Here is a 19075-nt window from a genome sequence, read left to right on the forward strand (position 1 = left end):
GAGGCCTTTGAAGCCAAGGTGAGCAGTTTAGATTACAATCTAATTGTGCCAGAAAAATGAGGGGCTTTAGGTATAAGAGGGGTGGGAATTGGTTCATGATTGGGGGAGGCCACTCTGGGCTGGATTCTGGAGAAAGGGTGTGGGTTGAGAGTAAGAGTAGAGACTCACCAAGGAGGCTGCTGTAGGTGTCCACTTTGGAGGACACCTGTGGCACTGATTGAGGTAGTGGCAGCCAGGGTGAGAAGTGGTCAGAGTTGGTGCAGGTGTTAGAGCTAGATTCACTGTTAGGGCTGATTAAGGTAGAGAAGAGGAAGAGGAGGAGAGGGGGAGGAAGGGAGGGAATTCATGCCCCTAGGCTTGGGCCCCAACAATTAGGTGAATAATAACAATTAGGTGAATAACCATGATAGGGAAATTGGGCAATGCATAGATTTTGTGGGGAAAGCTTGGTTTCCTTTGCCTCTTTGATATCCAACTGAACTTCCCATCCAAGTGGGTGTGTTGATAGGCAGTTGGACCCAGGAGAGAGGCTAGGACTAAGAGTTGCTAAGACCTTGGGTCTGGAAAAGGTAACCCAGAGGGAGTGGGAAGGAGCAGAGAGGACTACAGGGAGGGGAGAGTTAGACCATCCAGGGGACTGGCAAGTGGGGAAGTTAGAGAAGGAGGTGGTACCAGTAAAGGGGTCTGAGGAGAATATGAGGAGGCAGAGCCCTGGTCCTAAAAGGAAAGTGGTCGGTCAGCTCTGAGCTTGAATCAGATGATAACAGGAACTGGGTAGCAAAGCCAGATGGTAGTGACCTTGGAGGTTTCAGGGAGGAGACTTCAGGCCCAGTTAACATGGCCCAGAGAGTGGGGTGAGGAAGTAGCGTCTGTGACTGTGCGCAAACACTCCTGGAGTCTTATTAGGAGAGTAGAGTTGGAGATGAAAGGTTGAGATGGGTGCCTTTTGTAAGTTGGGAGATATTATTACAGCTTATCTGTAGGTTGATGATAATGATCCAGCAGAGAAGGAAGAGTAGAAAGTGCAGGTGCAGGGAGGTGGTAGATGGGTGTGTGGAAAGGTCTGAACATTCGCTGCTTATTTTCTGGTGCAAGTAAGAAGCCAGGTTATCAGCTGGGAGGGGAGGCAGGTCTGCAGGCTTGAGAAAAGGAAGGTGTGAAATGGGTCTTTCAGGTAGGGCTGAGTGCTTGTTCAAGGTCCCACACTTGATGTAGACACCCAATTAAATATTTGTCCAGCTCCTCCCTGGTTCTGAGAGCCCTGGAGATTGCCTCCCTTTCCTGGCATGCTTTGACAAGTCAGCGGGGACAAGTTCAAACATGTCCACCAGATGGCGCCAGGAGGGCATTGCTGAAACCTTGACTGTTAAGACTTTGAAGGCCAAAGAGATTCTTACTCTCTTTTTTTCTTTGGTTTTTCTATATCTAGACTATTATGTCTCAAACTTGAGTAGTTAAAAGAGTAATTTGAAGAAATAAATTCTCAACTAGAAGTGGCAATGCACACCTGTAATCCCAGTGACCCGGGAGGCCGAGGCAAGAGAACAAGTTCAAAGCCACCCTCAGCAACTTAACAAGGCCCTATCTCAAAATAAAAAATAAAGAGGGCTGGAGATGTAGGTTGATGATAATGATCCAGCCAGTGCCCTTGGGTTCAGTCTTCACTACCAAAACAAATAAATACACAGTTTCCCAGAGTTTATTTAAATTATTTTATTATAACATTTAAATATTTGCAATTTTTAAATAGTCTACATTTCCTTCTTACATATTACATACAACTATAAAGTCAAAACAGATTTAGAAATTAGATTAAAATAAGATCAAATATTCAAACTGTCCACCTTAACATAACCTAACGAAAGTTGATCTTTTGCTGAAATTTAAGAGGTAAGTGCAATGTGACCCTGGGCTGTGTTGCTTCTTATAGAGTTTGGTGTGCCCTTACTTCTGTGGATCATCACACCATTTTTTTTTCCACACCCTTTTCTTGTTAAAACCACTGCACAATCACAGCATGACCTTGTGTCATGTTTTCACATGGCTGGAACACATCATTTTCCTACCAAGTCCAGCTCTTTCCTCTTTTGCTTGAAGGTGATTCAAGTCATAGAAAGTTGTGCCAACTCATTACAGCAAAAGCAAATGGTGCCAGAGGTTCCTGGGAATGAACGCCTGGCTATAATAAAGGGGTCAACTAGATAACTCAGGTGTTCATTCCCTGGACCAATGACTGTCACTGAAGGATGACTCTCCCTTCAGGACCTACTTCTTCCGGATCTTTATTGTGAACATGTTTGTCAGTGGTTAATACGAATAGCATCTTTAACTTCTTCAATGGTGGGATAAAACAGACACGTCATGGAGATCTGTGGGTGTTCACCACTGTTCCCTTTTGCTGCCACAATGGCCAGCTGTGACTGACCACTGTGTTTCCTGAGTGCCTGCTGCACTCAGAATCTTCAGTCCACCCTGAAAGGAAAGTGAGAAAGCAAGAGATGGGCGAGCAAGGAATGAAGGATGGAGACCAGGCAGAGATCCACACAAAGGCTTATTTGTCAAAGCTAACAACTAAAGGCACATTTCTCCATAGATGGAGAGAGGGCCAGAGATGTTTGGGTATTGAGCTTTTGTGGGGTGGGGGTTTGGAGCTGTGGCTGTGGTGCTGTGGGAGAGGCTGGGGGTGCTTGCATCAGAGCTAGGCAGGTGGTAGTAGCCAGGGATTGGCTTAGGTTGATGGCACCCTGGGGCTTTCCAGAGTCATGGGGTCATGTCCTTCTGAGATTGGCTTAGGGTTATGGTACATGGGGTAGGTCACTAATGGGGGTGTGGGGAGTTCAGGTAAGAGGAAGTACAGGAAAGTGAAACTTATAAGGTGGGGGTTAACATTTAAGATGGCTGATCAGATGTTAAATCAAGACCCTATACACCCCACTAGGGCCAGGTGCTAGGAATGCACAGATTACTTTCTAATCCTAGAAGTCTTGTCACAGTAAGTACCACGCTGTCAGGGAGATTCTAGGTGTATAGCAGAGAGGAAATTCAGTATTCAGTAACCTAACCTTTAAACTTCAGGTGTCCTTGACTTGGGTGCACCTGGCCATTCCTGCGTACCCACTAACCTCAGCTGAAGCCCTGAATTTTGATCCACTTCACGTGCTGTGTCTTCCTTCTGTGAACTGAGAAAATCCCACCCTTCTCTGAACCCCGCACTGTCCCTCCCTGTCTCGTGCTTTCCTCATTCCACCCCAGGCAGAACGCAGTTTCCTCTGGAGTCAATTGGCTACTGCAACATCAAGGCCCTTCCCGTTTGGGACCTTAGTGTGTCCTTGGGTTCAGGCCCAGCTTCTCAGTCTGGCACTAGCTCATTTGTACCCTGGTCTGTTTCCCTCTCTGACTCACTCTTAGTCTTTCTGTTTTGTAACTTAATACCTGAATTCCTCTTCTCTTGCACCAATGTCCTCCTTGACCCTTTTGGTTTTGACATCCCAATCACAAGTAAATACCATATATGACTAAGAGGAACATACTGACGTAGGTCCACACCTGGAGGGTGGATGAGGGGTTGTTTTCAGGTTTAGCCCTCGGAAATAGTGACGCCAAGAAGTCTCATTGACAAGAACCCCAGTGGTACAAAGGGTTCCTTCAGCCACACATTCTGCACATCTAAACATCGGGCCATTCATCTTGCTGCTGCTGTTTGAAAATCCTAGCATTTAGTGATTGAAGTACAAGAATTTGCACATAGGGAAGGCTTTGTTACAGGCAGGGGAGCTGGCCGACCGTGGGCTTGGGTTGTGCTGTGGGACTGTGCTTGGGTTTGAATCCTGATTCTCACATATTAGGTGATTTATTTTGTCTCCCTATACCTCAGTGTCCTCCTTTGTAAAGTGTGCCCAGTACCTACTTACAGGGTGGCTGTGAGGACTGAACACATTAAGGAACACACCGGCTTAGACTAGGTCCAGCACAGGATGGGCAGGCAGTGCTGGCCTGGGTTGTCTGCAATATCTAATCTACTCTCTGAATTCTGTATTCCAAAGAGGAGGGTGAGCCATCGGGATCCTACAGCTTGGTGGCAGAAGCTCCTGAACCAAGAACTCTGGTCATGTAGCAGTTTTCAAAGTTCTTGGCCTTAGGACTCTTTGTACTCTTAAAAAAAGACCAATGGCATCAAAAGGCTTTAATATTTGTGAGTTGTACGTATCCATAGATACCCAAAATTAAATGTTAAAATACTGCAAGATTCATCTAAAAGTGATAGTAAGCCCATACATGCTATTTTAATCAAAAGTAACTATTAAAAAAAATCCTCAAAACCTTGGCTAAATGGCATTGCTTTACATTTTTGCAAATGTCTTCTGTATCTGGCTTAATAGACAACAGCTGGGTTTTCCTAGCTGCTTCTGCATTCTGTCTGTGGCTGTGTGCTATTTTGGTGGAAGTGCATGAACAGAAGTCTTGTCACTCCAGACAACATTCTTGGCTACCGAACAGCTAAGAAGACTGTAGCCTGGAGAAGTTGGGGTCATAGCACTGACATCACAGACTTGTCTGGAAATTGAATAGGATACTGTGTATGTGAGAGAGAAAAAAATTCCTAGAGAAATACCTGGCAAAAAGTAGGCCCTCACAAATGCTAAGGTGTTAACTAATGTTGCAGTGATCAACTGGGACAGACCTACGATTAGATGAAGCAGGGGCTCAGGACATAGCTTAGTGGTAAATATTTGCCTAGCATCTGTGAGGCCCTGAGTTCCATCCCCACTACTACTGGGCAATGGTGGGGTGGGGGGAGACAAAACTAAACCAAACAAAAAATAAATAAAACCTATGAAGTGTGACTACAGGGAAAGAGGTCAGGCAGGCAGCATTGAAGTGTGTCCTAAATTCAAAGAGCCACTTGCACAACACCTGGAAGAAAGAGTCCCCCACTTGGTCTACAGTGCACTGGACTGCCGGACTTTAATACTTCTTCATGTCCAGTTTCTCAAGAGTCATAAATTCTGAACACCTCTAACAGTTCCTCTACTGCAGAGTGTACCAAAGCTGGAGTGAGATGAATCCCCTCCTGTTTGGCAGTCATGAGAAAAGTATAACTGGTGATTCTTATAATATGGGGATTGAATTATAGAAAGACAAAAGAAAAGATAAAGCTATGTACTGTTTGGATTAAGCTTAAATCCACTGTAAGCAATTGCAAAAGCTAAAGTCAGGGGGTTGGAATCTCTAAATACTTTTTGTGAAATCCTTACATATGATTAGCTTCTTTCTTCAGCCTTCCCCACCCCTTCTAAAGAAAGGATTTTTATTTCCTTCTAACTCTGCTCACACATTGCCACTCTGAATTGCCATCCCCAGCGTGGCAGAGCCTCAGGGCCAGTCCACTAGTGTGTCATTTGGTGGTCCAGTCCTCTGTCACTGGGTGAGTGAGTTCTCTGAGCACCTAAGCGAGGGTCAACAGAACTGTATTTTAAATCTCAAGATTCCCCCAGCCTCTCTCTTGGATGGGAGAGGCTCTCTGACTAGAAATGGTTTCTCTTAGGAATAAACAATTAACTTTCAAAATATATCCATTTCCTCTCCTGAATTTATCAGAGAAGATGGACATTCAGAAAGTGGGGAGGCTGGGTGGAAGTTTCCTGGTTGAATTCATTTTGGGGAGGGGCATTGCTAGACAAACTTAAGATGGGCCCATAAATATGCTCAAATGGGGATGGAGAGGAACAGCCTCTTTTGAAAGAGATGGGAACCTGTTTGAGTGGGTTCCCTGTTTTTCCCTTCAGTGGTGTCACAGTCTTAGGTCTCTCTCACTTTCCTTGAGGTGACCAAACTAAGCAGGTTGGGCCTCCTTTGTGGCCCCCTATTTCCTTCAGACTATTAGCCCAAACATGTTGAATCTTGCACAATGGGAGAGTGGGGGACCCAGATGAAAGGCCTCTGGTAGAAATCATGTCACTTCATGGTCTGCTGGAGTTATTGAGGCCGTGCTGTGGAGTTTGTGTGTCTAATGCTTGCTGTGTCAACATAGGTTGGCTGCAATCTTTGCATCAAGCCATAATCCAACAATGTAAGGTATGTGCCCAGCACCTCCCCGCCTCCAGGCACGCAGGAGACCATCCCCTCACCCGGGGAGAGTGTGCTCAGAAGAATGAACCTGAAAGAAGTGAACAGGGGATTTCAGTGGTGGTATTCAAAAAGCATTCCCACTGGTTTTCAGCTCAAGATGGATTTTAAATGACAACTATGACCGTGCTTTTAGGTTTTTCATTTCCGGACCTAACAAAAAGCATGGAATTGCATCAGAAAGGCTAAATGTTAAACATACTCTTTCTAGGGACTAAATCTTTCTCTCTGTGACTTCTAAAAATGATATAATATCACCATATAAATTTGCTCAAACCTTCTTAATTGGCCCTTTGGAATTGTGGAGATGATACTGTTAGAGTGAGAAGTGGCGGTTACCAAATGGGTTCCCAAATATTTATTTTTTTGTGTTGGGGAGGAATTGAGATTCTTAAAAAGAATGTGCAGTTCTCTTCTTTCCTGCTCCATTTCTGTTGTATATTTCTTCTCTCTCTCTCTCTCTCTCTCTCTCTCTCTCTCTCTCTCTCTTTTGCCCACCACTTTGCTCCTGTCTACTTTTACAATCCCTTTCCATACCCTGAAAATGTCTATTTAAATATAATTTACATCCTGCTTATTTATATAAAATACGTGAGCTTGCCTCTGATAGTATCATACATAAATGAGTGAAGCCTTCTAGAGGCCAACTGGAAGAGCAGTGTGTCAGGTTGTGGGGCTCTTTTTAAATCAGAGGAGGAGCTGAGCTCAGTGTCTGGCATCTCATGTACCAGGCACTTCCGTTAGTTTGTCAAGGAAGAGGCTCTATCCACCCATCCCGTCCTCTCCTCTTTGTCCCCCGCCCCCCCCCTCCCCCCCCCCCCCCCCCGACACTGTGAGCTCTGCTGCAAATGCACAGGTCATATCACAGATTCAGGTCTTAGCTGCTGGAGGAAGTTGAACCTTCCAGCATCTCCAGCTTACTGGAGGAAGTCCAAAGGCTGAGAAAGGCTGCTTGGGGCTGTCCTCCAGGGCAGGACTGGTCCAGGCTCTCAGGAGACCTGGTCTGACCAGATGGACCTCTGATAGAAAGGGGAATGAAATCAAAGGGGCTGGTCTATGGTGGAACTCTATTACTCCACTTTCTCAGAACTGGGAACCTCTAGAGCCAGCTGGAGTGGGAGGTGGGAGGGGGCAGGCCTGACCTGATTGGCAATGTCAAGTGCTGGCAAACGAGCAGTGGTGTTGATCTCTCCTTCGGCAGGGCGCTGTGTTATTACCGTGGCCATTGGCTCAGCAGATCCTGGCTTGGAAGAGAATGTTGAGACTGTCAGAACAAAATACCTCAACCAGGATATAGGAGGCAGTATTGTCAATCAGTTAGCCATTAGCCACATTTGTCTACGAGCACTGGAATCATTCATAAGCCCTGAGATGTGCTGGAAGTGAAAAATAGTATCAGTGTCCCAAGAGTAATCTGTTGATGTCAAATATCTCCAGATATTAACTTCATGTTGAAATTTGAATCTATTGCATTATATAAAACACATTACTAAAAATAATTCACCTGTTTCTTTCCATTTTAAAATTTTAATCAAAATTAAATACGTGATCCCACTATATTTTTAGTGGACAGCTCTGATCTAAAACTCTAGAATTAAAAATGATTTCTGAGGAGTGACTTTCTACATTATGTTCTCTAACTCCTATGTTCTCTCTCTGGTTCTCTCTCAACAGATACGATTCCACGTAGCATGTCAAGGACTACTACTACACCAACTCCTTTATTTTTCCCCCTCCTACACAATTTCCATTTTCTTTTACACTTGCTTACCCCAGCCATCTGCAGTATGCCAGTTTCAGGTATTTTGAGCTGTGTAGAATTTCTGTGTGTACAGACGTGTGCTTGGATTTTTCTCTTTGTGAGAAATCGGAAGCTGATTCCAGAAGATCCACTTACTACTCAAAACCACTTCCACTGCCTGAGCCTCTGGGGCATTGGGTGGTCTCTGGGCATCCTGGAGCCTCCTCTGGCAGTACACTGTCCCGCCGGAACACCCTGATGTGCCATTCCCTGGAGGGGAACAACCAAGTGCCGCGGAGGCAGGCGATCACACTCTGCCTCAACTGTCTGGTTTCCTGTAAAATAAACACATTACTTTATATTTTTAGGGAACAAAAAAAAAATGCTGCTATAGGGTTCAAAATTTTCATTCAGAACACTTTTCCGAAAACAAATTACCCCTAAAGAGCATTTTGAATATCCTGGTCACATCTCTGGATCTGTAAAATACACCTTTTAGTATGGCACCTGTTAAAATGCAAAGCATATTTCTTCAAGGCAGAAAAACAATCTGACAATAGCAATGTAGAATTTGTTCATTCAAACCCATCTATGTAAATGCAAGAAGTCATAAATTCACCTCCGAGCTGCTTGCTATTGAACCTGCAGTGACTAGTCTCTGCCGGCCCAGTTGGTTTGAACTTCATTCCTTCACAAGTGTTGAAAATGCTGCAAAGTTGGATGAGTGGAGATGGGGCCACCCCTGCTCTTGCTTCCTCCCTGATCCTTCTGGGGAGCTTGCATCTGGGATGGCCTGTTTCCCTAGGGAGCCATCTTAAGCTTGAGGAGGCCTTGCAAAGAAATCCAGCGTTATTCCAGCAGCTGAAAAAGAAAGCCCTGGGGACAAGGGGAGAGTAAATGACAAAATTTGTGCCTGTCTATGAATAAGTTGCCATGAAAAAGTTGTTATTTTAACCCATGATTGCAGACTCTTTATTTCAATTCTCTCTTAAAGATAAGCTTTATCTTCCTTTAGGCACAATTAGAAGAAATGAGTATAAATGGATTTTTTTACATTTAGCTTTTAGTTTATTCAAATACACGAGTCTAGAACTGACTTCCTTACTTCCAGTTGGGCATACTAAAAGGATGCATTTCCAAGTAGTCAAATTTTCAGGGGGACTGATAAGGATTCAAGTAAGTTGATCTTGTGTGCTGCTGCTTGTTACGACGAATTTAGGGGAGAGCTGGTGACGACCCAGCCAATCTCTGTGAAAGCATCCTACCACATACATGCCCAAGATGTGTGGGCTGGCACTGTCCCCTGCAGCTGTCACCGTTGGAATGAAGTATATGCCAGGGGAGACTTTGGGCTTTCTCATGGTCTTGTGAGTCAAAGATTGTGTGTGTGTGTGTGTGCGAGGTGTGTGTGTGTATGTGTGTGTGTTGGGGGGGTGCTAAGGACCGTGTGTTGACTTCCAACTCATCATGTATAAAATTTCCCTAGCAAAGTAATGCTGCTTAAGTTATTTGTTAAATGTTGTGTTTGTCTTTGTGTGTTTTGTTTTGTGTTTGAAGGAGTGAGGAAGATGAATTCTACTGAAGTATTTCTTTCATAAAGATGACAATTTTGCATTCGTTCATTTATTTGTTTTTTTCATTTGTTTGCTTTCATTGTCAATGTCTTCACAGCTAATGCTTGATCATTATTCTCAGTCTGATAGGAGGGTCCTTTTAGGGCAAGTTTTACACACATGGTCAGGTAATAACATATGGCACACATTATAACCTTGCTGTTGATATGTTTGCCTCTGACTCTGGAAGCTAAAACATTGGTCTTTGAGAGGATTGCCAATTAAACAATTGTCATACATGTTACTTAACATTGTCATTAAGCAACTATACTTTTTTGTGTTTGGAAATTGAGCAAGGGTCAGTAGCATTCTCTCTCTCTCTGTGTCTCTCTCTCTGCCTTTGTTAATATCTGTCATAAAATACATTATTTTAGAATCTTTCCAAAGTAATTTTTACCAGGGTGCCCCTTTTATACTTCTGAAGAATTGCTTGGCCCTTTCATGTTTCAAAAAGAAACATTTGCTTGTACTTCCACCTTACTTGATCTCTATGAGGGTCTTGCAAAATTTGCTTTACTTTTATTCACAGGGGAAGTTGGCTTTCATGTCTTTTAAAGATAATTCTGCTAGTTGCTGATCAGCCAGTCAGTTCATCTAGCTCCAATCTTTACAGGACTACTAAGCCAACTTTCCTCCACAGTCCCAAAAGGCAGGCAGATCATTGGAAAGGATTACAGAGTTTATTTAAATGGACCCTAGATATTACTTTGTGTAATAAGCCAGTTATTATATCAAGACCACATACTCTTAGGCCACTTGTTTAAAAAATGCCACATTTATGCAATTTTCTTAGTTTTAGACTTTTGCTCCTTATACTCCAAATGTCTGAACAGCCAAGTTTAGGATTGTGTTTTGGTTATATGTGCTTTTTGCTTGTGTGTTTGTGTTTCTCCTTTGAATAATTTTATATTTCATGCTACTTCTTGAAAGTTTGCTCTTTCATGCTATAAGAGAATAGCCAGATAGTTTCTACAAATAATTTCTGCCTGCAGGATGGTGGATTGCTAAATTAGAGGAATGGTGTTTGAGATAGCAAGATGGATGGTTGGGAACCAAAATATATTAATGCCAAATGTGCTTTGGTTAATTACTAGAGAATTCTATATACATGTATCATCTCTTCAAATTCTATTTAGTTTGCTTTGGTTGAATGGCAGGTAGTAAGCAGGACAATAAGAGTGTTTAAGACTCTTAAAGGAAATAGAATCATATGGTTAAGAAAATCAGAATTTAAAGAAGTATTGGGATAAATGAAGAAACGTTTTTCTGGAATGTAGCATCTAGTGACTTGCTGAAGCCCTCAAGTGCATATAAGGGAGTGATGTTCATGTTGAAACAAAACCAAGACATCACTGGGACATCACTGGAACTTTTCAGCTCCACTTTCCTGTAGGAATAACTAAAAGCTAATAAAAGCTCCTAACAATCCCCTCTTTTGTGTATATGTTGTAGCAGGGCAGGAGCCATTTGGACTCTAGATACAAGACTCACTGGGGAAGTTTTTAATTGGTAGAGGTCAGGGGATGATTTCACCTCATTGTCCCACTCTGAGTTTCTTAAGCAAGTGAAAGGAACCATCATAGTCCAAAATTGCTTCATTTAACACTTACAATTTAGACTTTTTAAAAAAGTATTGAACGAGGGCCAGGTAACTGCTGAAGGAGGCATCAGTCCATGAAATGTGCTTACTTAAAAATTGTGTATCAATTTTAAATACTTTTCATTGTGTGCAAACACAAGGGGAATAGGGCATTCTGTAGAATTACATATGTCTAGTTTGTAAAGTGTGTCACGTGTACTGCAGATGTGTGTTTTTTGGACTTTATGTATCTGTAAAGTAGTTTTCATTAAAAAAAATTGTGGACAAACTTGTTTTGGTGGTTTGAGGGGGAGATGGCAGTTTGTATCAATGAGTGACACCATACAACATATGCCACAAAAGATCCAGAAGTATCCCTCCCCTGGCCCGTGGAAAATTTTGGTTATCTCCTAGGTTCTAAAATGAAGATGTATGGATATTCTGGCAGACTGCATGTTGTATAATTTGAAAAATACTAAAAGTGGACAATAAAACTGAATTAAACTTTGGCTGGTCTGTTTTTCCTTATCTGGGTCACCCTAAAGGCCTCTCATGGAAGGTACCAGGATTCCTGTTAGGATGAATCATTTTCTGGCCTCAGAGAAAATCATTGCAAGAGAGTAGCTGTCCAATGAGCAGCATGAGGGAAGTCAATCTTGTTTGGATATTTGCTTTAAATTTTTTCTTTCATTGAGGTCCTAAGAATTTTTGACATTTGTTTCTTCAATTCTGAATAGACAGCTATGCATTTTTTAAAAGTCTCACACTAGCTTTTTGTAAGTAGGATCGAATCAAAGCTCAGTAGACCAATGTATTGGCTGAATTTCTTTCTGCCTGAGAAATGCACTTATTCTAATGGTAGACCCTTGAGGGCTGGCATCCTTCATCTAATGAGTTGGAGCTCGGTATATGTTGAGAGATTACTGGCAACTTTTGAGAATGATTGGGGCATGTGTGTTCCTGTTCAGCCTACTGATTCGTAGTATTAAGGTACGAACCTGAGCTTATGAGAAGACATCCAAGTTGAGAACAACAAATGGCAGGACACAGGATTATATTTTTATCTGATTTCTTAACCAGAAGACTTCCCTGCCTCAGGTCACTGGAATCATGTGACCACACGTGGCATCGTGTGTGTAAAGCATTCTTGTTCTTGATTTCTTTTTTGGTTTGGTTAATGGTGCATAAGAGCCAGACAATAGGCCTCTCTGCCTTAATTCAAAATAGAAAGGATGGATGCCAAATGAATGGTTAATAAGTGTTATTCAGGGCACTGCAAAGGGTGTGCTCTCGTGATGTTTTACCCATCTTTCTTAAAATTATTCTCCAAAGAACAGAGGCAGTTTCTAGACCGAAGATTGTTAGAGGTGACTAATATAGTAAATTCCAAGTGTGGTGGATGAGTATTCAGGCTGAAGCCTGTTTGTCTGAGATGAGAAAGCCGGCCTCTGAAAGAACCCGATTATAAAGACGATTTCAATATCAATGAGAACGACCCCCACAGATCTCTGCAATGCAGAAGGGCCCCCTTGACAGCTCCTGCAAGCCTTCCTGAGGTTTCCTGGTCCCTCAAACTCTGAACCATGCTCCGGCTTTGACTTGGAAGCATAGAGTTGGAGCATCTATGGGACAAAGGGCAGCTGAAGCAATAATCTGCAAAGGCAATTACTGGTGACGTGTGTATGGCAGATTTAATTCTAGCACTTGTGACAGGCTACGTCTTGTAATTTGTCTTATGTGCATAATCCGTTGACGGTAGAAGACATCTCCTGTGACACATGAGATGAGAATGTGGGTTCACTTGACAAAAGGCATCCTGAGCCATGGATTTTTAACTTTCCCTTTGGCATTGATAGTTTTTTCATCCAATTTGCAATGAAACCATCCATTTCTGTGCTTAGTTGGACTCAAAATTAATTTTTAGAACTCACAGGTTACTTGTGGAGGTCTTTCTACTTGGAGCAGCCTCCACGTGGCAAACTCTGGAATTTCCATTTGCTCTGCTTTCTTATGCAAAATGAGTTTCTGTTTGGGAGTCCCAGGTGATGCCCTCTTCCTTCTAGACTTTCCAAACCCTCACCATGCCCCATGACCAGACTGCAAATGATTCTCACGGAGCAGCTTCTCAAAGAGATTTGCCTACAACAAAATGTTATTCCTTCAGAATGTGTAAATGAAATTAGGGAAATTGACAGACTTGTTCCTGATGACATGTAACAGCATTGGAACCTTGAAATATTCAAAAAGTGGCAGTAAGCAGTCAATTAATTCAAGAGACTATTTTGGCGGTGTGCCAGACACTGTTTTAAGTGCTTTACATGTTTTAATCCATCTAATCCTTCTAATAACCCATGAGGTAGGCACCATTATCTCCCTTCTGCAGATGAGGAAAGGGCACAGAGTGGTTAAGCAGCTTGCCCAAGGTCTCACAGCTAGTAAGAGTAGGAGCCAGGATTTAATCCTACACAACCCAGTTCTAAGGTTGTGTTCTCAACAGCTAAAATATTGCCTCTTAGAACAGTTTGTGTGTGAGTAGGTGTGTGTGTGTGTGTGTGTGTGTGTGTGCGTGTAGTGATAATCAGCAAACAGCCTCAAAAACACTTACACCCTTTTGTAAAGAATTTATACTAAAGCCAGGTGTGGTGATTCACACTGTAATCCCAGCTACTGGGGAGGCTGAGACAGGAGGACACAAGTTCTAGGCCAGACTTGGCAATTTAGGGAGGCCCTATCTCGAAATACACTAAAAAGGACTGGGGGTGTAGTTAAGTCATAGAGTGCCCCTGGTTCTACCCTAATATGAATAAATAAAGAAATAAATAAATAGATAAATAATGTGAAACTTTATGTCTTTGCAACTTTTCATGGGAATCAAAGACATTTACATTTGAATTACTTTAAGCAATCAAATTATCTAGGAAAGAAAAATAAAGGCAGATGCCTCCCAACAGGTTCCTGATAATGCCCACCTGCAGGGCTTCTGAAGGGGCCTCCCTGCATTTCAGTAGTGCCCTACCTAATACACTTTGAAGAGGACCAGCAGTTGCTTCCGTCACAGCATGCCGATGGTGCGTTGGACAAATTCAACGTATTGTCCATGAGACTTTTTGTGTCTTCAGAATATTAATCATATGTTTGCATTTTAAACTATGTCACCCCTGCTCCTTAAGTGAGATGCTATCAGCGCTTTCTTGTGCCATCTCAACAGGCTCTCGGGGAAGGTCTGAATGGCATCCGATGGGTGTCACCTCATCCCCAGGGATGTGTGAGTCATTGTGGAGGCTGCTCAGGGGTCCCTGTTGGTAAGGGCTGCCCTCTACTCTTTCCTTGCCCTGTCATAATGATTAATCAGATCTCAATTTAGAGCTTTAGATTTTAGAAAAAGTAAACATGCCAGTCATACCACACATGCATATGCAAGTCCAACTACAGAAGGGGGTGGAAATGGAAGTGGGGTTCCCTTACAGCTCTCTGCTGAACTGCAGACTCCCTTCCCCTGTGCCTTTCCTGTTGGATGTTTCTGCCAGGCTAGGCAGGGTTGGCAGGGCGAGGCTGGTGGGTGACAGGAGGTCAACTCCTTTAGCCAGTACCACGGTGGCTGTAGGCAGGACCAGCATTTTGCTGCCCTGCGACACCCTCTTCTGGGATGTTACACCACAATGTGCCCCTGGAGTATGGGATACCACAAAGGAGCTCCACAACAGGAAGAACTATGGACTTAGGACCTGGACCTGACCCTAAGCTTCCCATCCACCAGCCAAGGGACCTCAGACAGGTTGCCCAACCACAGAGACTCAACCACCTCATCTTCACACCTGAAATTAAGGAGATTTAGCCCACTGCCTTCTATTCTTCATAGTATCTTATGGACATTAAGTGAAAAATAGAAGGAAAGCATTTTATAATAGTGCTACTCAAATAAAAGAGATTATTATTATCAAAAAACTTCCTAAGAAAAGGTATTTTTATCTCAGACCCCATCTGTTGCCTTATACCTCTCCCTACCCATACTTGGTGCCGAAGGGAAGAGGGCACTCTGAGAATCACCTGATTCTACCCAGTGAAATCAGATCTCCTGGTGGCCCTCTGTTGAGGGTTCTTCCTTTCCCCACTGTCTCAGTCAGCCGGGGCTGCTGTAACAAAGCCCTGTGGGCTGGGGGGACTTGGAAATGGCACACTGTTTCTCATGGTTCTGGAGGAGGCTGAAAGTTCCACACCAGTGTGGTTGGGTTCTGGTGAGGACCTGCTTCAAGGATGAAGAGCCCTAACTTCTCACTGTGTCCTCACACAGTGGAAAGGAAGGGCAAGGGCTCTCTGGGGTCCCTTTTATAGGGACTTTAATCCCATTCATGAGGATGTACCCTCATGACCTAACCGCCTTCCCACTCCTTATACTGCCAGGTGGACATTAGGGTTTCAGCACTGGATTTGGGGGTGGGGACACATAAATCTATTGCATGTACTCCTTCACCCTCTTTTCTCTTGTAAAAACGCTGCTCTTGGGCTCTTTCCAGGTAGAGGGTGTGCCATACCTTGTGAATAACTGCAGCGCGTAGTTTCCACACTGCCTTGTGGCTTTTCATACCAGACGGCTCATCAGAACTGGAGGCCCTGACACCAGATCATGAACCAAGTCCGTGCAGTTTCCCACGCAAGGAAGCGGAAGCCTAGTAATCCCAGTTAGAGATGAAATCCCAGCAGGATCTTTGTAGGAGCTTAGCAAGTTCCCCAAAGGGAGATTAGAGATGCTCAGGAGCCATTTAGCCAAGCCCTACACAAAAGCACAGCAACTTCTGTAGCAAGCCCGGGTGACTGAATACTCACCTCCTAGGGCCACAGACCAGAGGCAGGTGCTTACTGCATGGTGCCAGCCAGCTCTGGCCTCCGCCCATGGGCCTGTCACTCAGAAATATGGGATGACTATGTTCATGGCCTCTGCTTTTAATGCATTATCTCACTTCATACCACAAACCCATGAGAAATCCCAAATCCAAAGAGGTAAAGTAACTTGTCAGAGGTTGCAGTTTTAGTTTTGACCCTAGAGTTTAGGTTCCTTCTCATATAGCCCTCTGCTTGTCCATCTCAAAGGTCTGGGTTGGAAGCTACTATCAAATGCTACTTACAAATTCCCCTATGAGTTGTTGGAAGTAAATAGTGTCTTTCAAAGTAGATTTCTCTTAACCATATTGAACATGTGTTAGGGAGCTCTTAGAGAAACAGTACATCACCAAGATTTTAGAGTGGAAGAAAAGACAGAGAAATCACCTGGTAGTTAACAAAAGAGAATAGAAGAGACATTGGTTCTACCTGGTGAGGTCAAATGGCTCCTCTCACATAATGCATGCTGTCAGAAGAGCCCACTCCCAGAAGACCCTGCTCAACTCAGGGATCATTCTGCTACGCCAACCCTTGGCATGTAAAGATCAAAACTGCAATGACAACGCAGAAGATCAAGGACATTGGAAGCCTTTCTGGCACAATTAGATCAAGAATTGAAGTTAGTTGTGTGGAAATGTTTTGCCACAGTCACTTACTGAGTGCATGCTGTGTGCCAGGAACCCTGTGATCAAGAGTGGACCTCGGCAGTTTAAGGACGGGTTCCAGAGCTCCACTCTTCCCTTATGAACCAAATACCTCAAGCAAGTCACCTCACCCCATGACATAAAGTAACCAGTATTTTGACAGCTCACAATAATAGTGCTTCATGTGCATTCTGGAATCTTTTACAAGGAATAGATAAGAGGTACTGCTATTCTCCCTTTACATAGATGAAGAAACTGAGGCACAGAGAGGTTAAGGGAGCTGCCCAACATCACAGCTAGTGGGTGGTGGAGCTGGCTTCAGGATCCTTTTTCCTAACCATGGGGCTAAAGATTCCCAGGGTTGCATAGGTGCCAGGGAGCATAGAGGATGGAGCTCAAATCCTGCTTTGCTCCCAGATCAGAGCTTATTCCAGATCTAAGCCGCCTCTTAAAAGAGCTGCTGAAATCTGCCTTGTGCAAAAATGTTAGTGCCTATTCATTCTTTTAACAAATATTCGAGCACCTCTCTGGTACTCAGCACAGCTGGGGAAAGGTAGGAAATAAGACAGAGCATTCATTTCCTTAGAGGCAAATTATAAACAAGTTAAGAGCACTTTCTAAGATGATTTAGTATATTCAAGTGCTGTGAAGAAAATAATCAGAGTGTGTGGTGCTTTTGAGTAGAAGATCAGGAGAATGAATGAAGGCACACCATGCCAAGATCTGGAGACTGTCACAAACAGAGGGGGACCACAGGTGCAGAGGTCTGGAGCAAGGCTTCTGCCTGGCGTGCCAGAGGTAATTGACAGAACTCTGATTTTACCTAAAAAATTTTCTCCACATTGGTATGGAAAAACCATCCTTCATTTGCTTACCAAATTAGAAGGATGATGAGTATGTTGGTGTTGCCTTTGAAAGTAAGAAGTTAGAAAAAAGAAAAAGAAAGAAAGTAAGAAGTAAATTGGAATAATCAAAAACTTCTTTACTAGATTTAGAAATACAGGACCAGAGGCTGGAGGTGTAGCTCAGACATAGGGTGCTTGCCTATCACGTGCAAAGCCCTGGGTTTGATTTCTGTACCATGAAATAAACATAAAAAAAAACCAGCACCGAAAGGCATTTGGACTTTTTTTTTTTTAACCTGTAATTTTGTGAGAACACCATAAATTGGTAGCCCATGCTTCAGTACTTGCTCTATAAAGCCAAGTCAAAGAGGCAAGTACATTCCTAACTGATGTGTTTTGAACAGCCAAGCAGATTCACGCTGGTTCACAGATTTTGCATGTGTAAAGAATAATACTAAGGGATAAATATGGAAGAGCTGATTAGCTGCTCAGCCTCAGGGTCAAGCACAGACCCGAGGGGTCTGCCTGCATCTTTTTATCGTCTTCTTCTCAGAAAAATGGAACCACTGCAGTACGTCACCTTGGAAATTCTGCTTGCTGGACTAGTACGTGAGATGTATGTCCAAAACACTTTGGGAAGGTTATTACAACTTTTTGCTACATCAGGACTCTGTGATTGGTGAACATCAAAACTCCAAAGAAACACACACATCCTTGCTTGCCCTTGGTAAGCATCCAGAGAGTTTCACCAGCCAGGAAGAGGTGATTCTGGACTTCTGTCTGATCAACCCTCAGGTGATGTTTCTAGGTGTTCCCCAAACTCAATTTGACAAGCACCCTCACCACAGCAATGGCCTGCCCTGAGTCAGACTGAGCTCCTGCCTGGAAGGAAGTGGTTTTCACCATGAGGCCTGCAGGACTAGATGACCTCCTGGGAAGTCCCCTTCAGTGTCTCATCAGCCTGAGGGTTTAGGAAGTGGGACACAACATCTACATTTTTGTAGGATGTCACTTGAACGTGTTAGCTGAATAGCTTCAGCTGTTCAAATAGTGACGCCGGATGCAATGATGTGTGTGTGTGTGTGTGTGTGTGTGTGTGTGTGTGTGTGAGAGAGAGAGAGAGAGAGAGAGAGAGAGAGAGAGAGAATGCTCCCTGTTGAAGTATAAGTAATTCTTTTAAGAAAGTTCTAGGCTTCTTTGAGCTAACAGATATGGCTGCAATTCTTATTTTCCTTTTTGGAGAAGTATGATTTTAAGAGTGCCCTTGTGTAGAGCACGGTTGTGAGAATGAGTACCATTTTTCTTCCTCTGTTCCAGTGGGTGAAGGCTGGATTTAGAGAGAAGGAGAGTCCTTGGCCTATGAGTTTCAGGCTGTCCTGATCCCTGGGCCTGTGTCCTCACCTGTGAAATGAGGAGGGGGATGGGCTGAGTTTCCCAGGCTTGCCTGTAGGTGGGAAGCCCTGGAGTTGCCTGTTCAGAAACCATTCTGCTTTCTTGAATCAGAATTTCCAGGTGGGATCTGTGTCCTTGGTAGTGCCATGGGTGATCCTGTCCTCAAGGTTGAGAACCAGGCCTGCATAGTCTCTAAAACAAATCTTTCTGCTCCAAAACCCCTGGCTAATCTGGAAGGCAGTGAGTCCTATTTTTCA

General features: G+C 43.6%; 1 protein-coding gene across 1 annotated transcript in view; it reads left to right on the forward strand.

The window, feature by feature from the left end:
• KIF5C (kinesin family member 5C) overlaps window positions 1–8069 on the forward strand; it is a 154018-nt gene extending 145949 nt beyond the window's left edge. The window contains exon 26 of the mRNA XM_081262362.1: window positions 7801–8069. The gene's annotated coding sequence lies outside the window, so the exon portion shown is untranslated. The remainder of the gene's footprint in view (window positions 1–7800) is intronic.
• The last annotated feature ends 11006 nt before the right edge of the window (window positions 8070–19075 follow it).

This window comes from Spermophilus citellus (assembly GCF_964194105.1).
Source record: "Spermophilus citellus genome assembly, chromosome: 11".
Taxonomy (NCBI): domain Eukaryota; kingdom Metazoa; phylum Chordata; class Mammalia; order Rodentia; family Sciuridae; genus Spermophilus; species Spermophilus citellus.